The following is a 6564-nucleotide window of genomic DNA, read 5'->3' as shown; positions in this document are numbered from 1 at the left end:
GTGGTCATCTTGCCTGCAAGGTTCTCAGAGTTGTCGAAAGCTTGATCCTTGTAAGCGTACTCAACAGGTTCCTCGTTCACGAACTCGTCTCCCGGCTCTACCCAAGACAAGAACACAAGCAACGGAACCATAATCAATCACGAGAAATGCATAAGCAACATGATGCAAAACATGTATGATATGCAAGATATGATATGCGATGCATATGGGTGCTCCGGAAGGGAAAATGATGAACAAGGCAGCAACTTGGCAAACCAAGCATGCCACTGGAAAGATGAGATAATTTCGGTCGAAATCGATATAAAGATCACTGGAAACGGATGTACGGTTTGCAAATGGCAAGCAAAACAAGAATGACATGAAACTGCGATTAACAGCATGATAGCACTTAAAATGCAACAACTAACAATGCTACAGCACTCCAACATAGCAACAAAGCACACGACAGTAATCTACAGGAGATGCTTGACAAAAGATGAACACTGAGCTACGGCTAGATCACAACATACGAACTCAAACAAGCATGGCAAAAGTACAAAAGATAACAGGATCACAGACTTTGTGAAATTACTGGACATGGCAGAAAACAGCATCAGGTAGCAATGTTCAGAGCACGAAATCAACATGCTACAGAAACTTAACAAAGCAAAACAAGGCATGGAAGTATTCTACTAGATGCATATGACAAAAGTCCCTTACTGACCATAAACAAAAAGGACCAAAAGATATGATGGCAAGCATGTAAACATAGCAAGTTTCGTTATCAGGTTTCAGACAGCAGAAAACAGAGCATGGCAGAAACAATAATATGAAGGCATCTTGGTGAGCTTGATGCACACTACAGAACAATGCATGACAAAACAAGCATACCTACAGCAAGATGGCATGTTTATGAAGCTAACCATGTCAAGAACAAAAGAATAGTATGTATGGATCAACTACAATAAGCTTGGCAAAATTGCATATCATGTTAAGAATCCGCCAGAAATATTTTATAGCAAAAGTAGAGCAAGATTGAGTCATCCTATGGCCCTCCATAATTGCAAACAAGGGCAGTAATGGATCAACTACAACAATATCTACAAAACATCCTTACTGAACATCTCCAAAATATGCATTGGATCTCTCTGTAGCATCAAGTTTACATGGCAACAAAATAACAGCAAACAAAGACTTCGAGAAATCACCGTCTCTGAAATCAGAAACATTACGGGGCCTAGTTTACATGCCTGTGCTAGTCACCACAGAGATAACAAAAATACACGACATACACCACTGGAAAGATAGCATGGCATACAACAAAACACATGTAGAGCTCATGCCCATAAAATGCACAGATTAAATGATACAAAAATGACAAATCTCCAAGTTCTGATAAGAACCAGCAGATAACAGCAACTAGCACTCTTGCAACAGAGATTTGGGCATCAAGATGGCCTCTAATGAACATGGTGCAATTGAACAAAATGTAGAGCATCAAGAGACGAACAATTTGACATATTACATGCGCGTAACGGAGCTGCATGCAAGGAGTTATGCATTGAAGAACAGGGGCATATAATATATCAGAAAATGACTTGGATATTTCGGGGGGGGGGAGAGAACAAGTCAACGCACTCTGTCCAGATCCAATCGGGTCCGGGGCCGAGCCTCGAACTCGCCGGCGACGGAAGGGAAGGAGGAGACGGCGGTGGAGGGCGGCGCCGGAGAGAGGAGGAGCAGGGCCGGGCTCGGTCGCCGGCGGGCTCCAAGGCGGCGGCGCGCGGCGGGTCCGGCGGAGCTCCGGGCGGCGGCGGAGGGAGAGGACAGCGGTGGCCGGTGAGGCGACGGCGGCGGCGCAGCGAGGCGACGGCGGCGGCGCGGTGAGGCGGAGGCCGGGCGGCAGCTCGGGGCCCGGTCGTGCGCGGGTGGGCCGGCCTCGGGCCCGGCGGGACGCGGTGGCGTGCCACGTGGCGGCGGAGGTGGAGGTGGACGCGTGCGGCTCCGCCCGGACGTGTCCGGCGGCGGAGAGGAAGCGGGTCTAGGGTTTAGTCTGTGATTCGTTTTCGGGAGGACTCACATATAAATAGGTAGAGGGAGCTAGGAGAGTCCAAATGAGGTGCGGTTTTCGCCCACACGACCGTGATCGAACGACCTAGAGCATGGAAAAGAGTTTGGTGGGTTTTGGGCTGGTTTTGAGGTGGGTTTTTCTGCAACACACAAATGGACATTGCGCATGCCCGGTTAACCGTTGGAGTACCAAACGACCTCCAAATGGAACGAAACTTGACCGGTGGTCTACCGGTTGTATACCAAGGCCACTTGACAAGCCTCAGTCCATTCCGAGAACGTTTGACACCCGCTCACGAAAGGAAACAAGAGGGGTGCGCCGGAGGAGATAGGAGCGCCGGATTGCAAAACGGACAACGGGGAAAAAGCTCGGATGCATGAGACGAACACGTATGCAAATGCAATGCACATGATGACATGATATGAATTGCATAACGTGAACAAAATACAAAACGAAAGACAAAACCCGACCACGAAGGGAAAATCATAACACATAGCGATCACAAATATGGAAAGTTACATGCGGGGTGTTACAACACTCCAGCACTACGAGAGGATCTCGTCCCGAGATCTAGGACTGAAAGAACACCGGATATTCGGAACGGAGATGGTCCTCGCGTTACCAGGTGGCTTCCCGGTCGGAATGGTGCGATCACTACACTTTCAGGAATTTGATTGACTGGTTGCGAGTCTTGCGCTCAGTTTATTCAAGAATAGCAACGGGGTGCTCATGATAAGACAAATCTCCTTGGAGGTCAATCTCTTCGAAGTTGATAGTGCGCTCAGGCGTCTTGAAGAACTTGCGGAGCTGTGACACGTGGAACACATCGTGAACGTTCGCGAAGTTGGAAGGAAGCTCAAGTTGATAGGCGAGGTCGCCTCTTTTCCCAATGATATTGAAAGGACCCACGTATCTAGGGGCAAGCTTCCCTTTGATACTGAAGCGACGAGTGCCTTTCATTGGAGAGAAGCGGAGGTAGACATGGTCTCCGATCTTGAAAGCCACATCACGGTGCTTACTATCATAGTAACTCTTCTGGCGCGATTGCGCGGCTTTGAGATTATCACGGATGACTTTACACATTTCTTCAGCTTCAGTGATTAAGTCATTGCCAAGAAGTTGGCGTTCACCAGTCTCTGACCAATTAAGAGGAGTACGGCACTTTCTGCCATAGAGAATCTCGAATGGGGCCTTGCCTGAACTCGCTTGGAAGCTGTTGTTGTAGGAGAATTCAGCATATGGAAGACAATCTTCCCATTTCATGCCAAAGGAAATGACACAAGCCCTGAGCATATCTTCAAGAATTTGATTTACTCGCTCGACTTGGCCACTAGTTTGAGGATGGAAAGCTGTGCTGAAGCGAATATTTTTGCCCATGGCCTTCTGGAAGGAGTCCCAGAACTTAGAGGTGAAGATGCTTCCACGATCAGAAGAAATCAATTGTGGAATGCCGTGCAAGGAGACAATTCTGGAGGTGTATAGCTCTGCCAGCTGAGCTGCTGTGATGGATTCTTTGATTGGAAGGAAATGAGCGACTTTAGAAAGCTTGTCGATGACAACGAAGATAGCATCATTTCCACGCTTGGACTTTGGAAAACCAGTCACGAAGTCCATTTCGATATGATCAAACTTCCATTCTGGGATAGCAAGAGGTTGGAGGAGACCAGCTGGTCGTTGGTGTTCTGCTTTCACTCTTCGACAGACATCACATTCATTCACGAATTGAGCAATTTCTCCCTTCATCCGAGTCCACCAATACGACTGCTTGAGGTCATGGTACATCTTCGTACTTCCAGGATGAATGGAAAGAAGAGAATTCTGCGCCTCGTTCATTATGACTTTCCTTAGATCACCTTTAGGAACCACAATCTGGTCCTCGAAGAATAAGGTGTCTCTGTCATCAATGCGATAGCACTTGTATTTGGAAAGACCCTTGTCGATACCACGTTTCACCTTCTTCACCATGGCATCAAGGAGTTGTGCCTCACGAATTTGATCTTCCAAAGTAGGAGAGACTATGAGGTTGGCAAGAAAGCCTTGAGGAACAACTTGGAGATTCAGCTTGCGGAAAGCTTCACAAAGATCCGGTTGGAATGGCTTGAGAATTAAGCTGTTGCAATAAGCCTTCCTGCTTAGAGCATCTGCAATGACATTGGCTTTGCCTGGAGTATATTCGATACTCGGATTGTACTCTTGAATCATTTCGACCCATCGAGTCTGCCTGAGGTTGAGGTTGGGCTGAGTGAAGATGTACTTGAGACTCTTGTGATCGGTGAAAATGTCCAGTTGTCTTCCCAACAAGAGATGTCTCCACGTTATCAATGCATGGACAACTGCCGCCAACTCAAGATCATGAGTAGGGTAGTTCTTCTCATTGGGCTTCAACTGACGAGAGGTATAGGCCACAACTTTCTTCTCTTGCATTAACACAGCACCGAGACCTTGGAGAGAAGCATCACAGAAACTTCAAATGGCCTGGATTCGTCAGGAGGAGTCAAGACAGGAGCTGTGACTAGTTTCTCTTTGAGGGTGTTGAAAGCAACGTCACACTCAGGAGACCAGACATACTTCACATGCTTCTGGAGGAGGTTGGAAAGAGGCTTTGCAATCTTAGAGAAATTCTCAACGAATCTTTGGCAATAGCTTGCAAGACCAAGAAAACTGCGGAGCTGCTTGACATTCTGAGGAGGTTCCCAATTCACAATTGCGGACACCTTCTCGGGGTTAACAGCGATGCCCTTGGCGGAGATGATGTGACCAAGGAAAAGAACTTCATCGAGCCAAAACTCACATTTGGAGAACTTCGCATAGAATTGATAATCTCTGAGCTTGTCGAGCACCAATCGCAAATGTTTGGCATGATCCTTCGTATTCCTGGAGAAGACCAATATATCATCGAGATACACCAGGACGAATTCATTGGTATAGGGGTTGAAGATGAAATTCATCATCCGAGAGAATACTGGAGGAGCATTGACAAGACCGAAAGACACGACAGTATATTCATAAGAACCAAAGCTTGTTCTGAATGCTGTCTTGGGAATATCTTCTTCACGAATGCGAATCTGATGATAACCCATACGAAGGTCAAGCTTCAAGAATACTTTAGCACCTTTGAGTTGCTCGAATAACTCATTGATGTTGGGAAGTGGATACTTGTTCTTGATTGTCTTCTTGTTCAATGGACGGTAGTCGACACAAAGTCGGTCCGTGCCATCCTTCTTCTTGACAAAAAGAACACCACAACCCCATGGAGAAGAACTCGGTCTGATCAAACCCAGACGCTCTTGTTCATCGAGCTGTTTCTTCAATTCCTTCAACTCGTTGGGTCCAAGCTTGTATGGACGCTAGCAAATGGGTTCAGTGCCCGGCTCAATTTCGATAACGAACTCAACTGGCCGGTGAGGAGGCATACCCGGAAGCTCTTCTGGAAAGACATCTTGATACTCACAAACGACTGGAATTTGAGAGATGGCATTCAATTCGCCCTTCTCATTGAGAGAAAAAACCGAATGGTTTCATCACGAGCGGCATAAATGATGACATCCTCAGAAGAATGTGTCAATTGAATTTCCCTGGCAGCACAATCAAGTTGAGCTTTGTGCTTAGAAAGCCAGTCCATCCCGACAAGTAGATCAATATCCGAGTCACCAAGAACAATTGGAGAAGACAAAAATTTATAGTTTCCCATCTTGATGGAAACATCCGGAACCATGGAACTTGCATTCATGCATTTGCCCGGAGAGACAACTGCTAACGGTCTAGGCAATCCTTGGAAATGCAATTCATGCTTAGATGCAAATGGTCTTGATATGAAAGAAAGCGATGCACCAGTATCAAAAAGAACTTTTGCAGGAATATCATTAACAGGAAGATTACCCATTATCACATCAGTAGATTCCTCCGCTTGAGCTGCATTCATCATGTTCACCTTAGCAAACTTTGGATTATGCTTGACCACTGCATTGCTGGAAGATCTGACAGGAGGAGGAGGAGGAAGACGCCTTTGGTTGAAGCACTTGTTAGCATAGTGACCTTTCTGCTGACACTTGTTGCAAGTCACCTCTGAGAGTGGACGGTGATAAGGCGCATTGGACTTTTGATCTTGATTCTGAGACTTGTTCTGATATCCAGAGTTGGAAGAACCATGGCCACCTTTGTTCTTCTGCTGATAAGACTGACGAAACGGAGGAGGAGGAGGCAACCAGAACTTCTGTTGCTTAGCTGCCACAAGTGAGGAAGAAGAAGACTGAACTGCGTCTCTGACTCTCTTCTTAGAAGCCTCACACTTGAGCTGAGCAGCCTCTTGCTTCAGTGCCATGTTATAGAATTGATCAAACTGAGTAGGCTCAACAAGAACGAGAGCTAACTGCAGATCCTCTCTAAGGCAACCTCTGAAGTGATGGATCATGCTCTTCTCATCAGCAACGTCTTGTTTAGCGAAGCGAGCAAGTTACTGAAACTGGATGTTGAATTGATACACAGACATGTTGCCTTGCTTGAGATTGCGGAAC

Source organism: Aegilops tauschii, chromosome 3 (assembly GCF_002575655.3).
Source record: "Aegilops tauschii subsp. strangulata cultivar AL8/78 chromosome 3, Aet v6.0, whole genome shotgun sequence".
Lineage (NCBI taxonomy): Eukaryota > Viridiplantae > Streptophyta > Magnoliopsida > Poales > Poaceae > Aegilops > Aegilops tauschii.
This window is presented reverse-complemented; position numbering follows the sequence as displayed.